The sequence below is a fragment of the Oryctolagus cuniculus genome, chromosome 12 (assembly GCF_964237555.1).
Source record: "Oryctolagus cuniculus chromosome 12, mOryCun1.1, whole genome shotgun sequence".
In the NCBI taxonomy this organism is placed as follows: domain Eukaryota; kingdom Metazoa; phylum Chordata; class Mammalia; order Lagomorpha; family Leporidae; genus Oryctolagus; species Oryctolagus cuniculus.
Genome location: NC_091443.1, coordinates 48,746,326 through 48,748,107, shown reverse-complemented (window position 1 = coordinate 48,748,107; position 1,782 = coordinate 48,746,326). Strand labels below are relative to the sequence as shown.

The 1,782-nt window shown below is 29.2% G+C and overlaps 1 protein-coding gene across 6 annotated transcripts in view; it reads right to left on the bottom strand.

Annotated features, from left to right (window-relative positions):
* Window positions 1–357: 357 nt before the first annotated feature.
* NOVA1 (NOVA alternative splicing regulator 1) overlaps window positions 358–1,782 on the bottom strand; it is a 155,172-nt gene continuing 153,747 nt past the window's right edge. For all 6 annotated transcript variants that reach the window (XM_008269458.4, XM_017348235.3, XM_051822731.2 and 3 more), the window contains one exon: window positions 358–1,782. This exon is cut by the window's right edge and continues 4,407 nt beyond it. The gene's annotated coding sequence lies outside the window, so the exon portion shown is untranslated.

Here is a 1,782-nt window from a genome sequence, read left to right as displayed (position 1 = left end):
ATGTAAAAAAAGTTGGTTTCAATCATTGAACATATGATTCCACTTACTTTCTGCTCTTTTGGTATTGAATTAAAGCAGATACAAATTGGCCCTTTATTGGTTGAAGTAATGTTTAAACTGATGTCATTTACAGGGTGAAAAAAAGTGTTGTTTTCCACAAAATTTCATTAATCATATCATAGAGGCAAATATGCTTAACTGCTAAGTACCTAACCTTTGGGGAAAAAATGCAGACCTACCTTCATTTCCAGAGTTAAGTCTCTATTCATCTCCATAAGACAAGGTTTTCACAAAATGTAAGACAAAGCAGGTGTTAAATTACTTAACAAAACTCATAATTTAAATAATTAAAACTAATTTGTTTTTAAAGCTATTTGCAGATTTATTAGAGAAACAAATACAAATATGCATTTCTACAGAACTGTTTTTTTTTTCCAAAATGAGCTTAAAACTTGTTCCACAGTTTTTACTTGTTTATATATCTATGGTAACCCAAGTATTGGCTTCTGTACCACTTGTAATGAGACAATTGCCCTTCCATTGCGATTATAAAAACTATTTAAAAAAAAATTCAGCACATACACGTTAAATATTTTTTCCTTAAAAAAATAATCTAATCAAAATATTGAATACTTTCAATTTAAACAATATTTTATTTACAAATCTGATTTGATGTACTTTATTAATTATACAAGGTAATGCTTCAATTTTCAAGAACAGATTTTGTTTATATAGACCAGTGGAATGACATCCTATCTAGTAATATGTTCTACACTTCAATTTTTTCAAAATGAACATGACAAATTTTCTAATACTTTCATTTTTTGAAGAAATGTAATTTAACTGGGGCACATATCTGATGAAACAAAAAATAACATGCAGAATTCCAAAAATAATCTGTTAAAGTAATATGATACTTACCCTTTATGTAAAAAGACATCTATGAACAACAGTGCATAACAATATTATGTATTCATGTTTATGAGAAACCAAGCAGGAGGCAAAATGAGTTCATCTTGTTTTCTAATCATGTGCAATTTCATATGGCTGTTTGCATCATTTAAATAAAGTGTGTACATTAAATTTATAAGACTGCATTGCACTCAAAATTATTATGTAGAGCCATGCTTGCCCTGTATTTAATGAGTGATGAATTTCTCCTACTAACAGAGTAACTGGTCTCAAATTGTGTCTGTGGAGTAAAGAGTATTAAATTATATTCTCATCTTCTTTCAATTGCTGCCTTGGAAAGAATTCCCTTCTTAAAGAAGATGTATAGTAAATAAAATTGACTTAAGAACTCAGTGAGGAATCAACATATGAATCAAGAATGCAATATAAGCATAGATGAAAAGGAGTGTGATTATCAGTACCTTTGTTGAAATCTATTACCACCATTAAAATTTCCAAAGAAAGATAGGGCCTGTAATATAGGGATTCCATTCATTGTTAAATTACTAAAATCTACCAATTTAATGCTTTCATACTGTTTATTTTTTTCCAATAAAAAAATAAATCTCATACATTAGAAGTGGTACACAAAAAACTGGGATAAAATTTATCAGATTCTTGATAGCACCATTTACACATTCTTAAAGTAAACATTAATATGCACTTTCTTAGAAAGCGATATAAATATATAATACAGGACTTGCTAACCTCTGTTAACCATCTGAATGCGATGGAATAATCTATCTCTACTGTGCAGGTAGGCTTGTGCATGGTGGTGTGGCAATATAATTTTAAAAGTTTGTTACAGATGTGATGGGAAGCTGGAAGGAA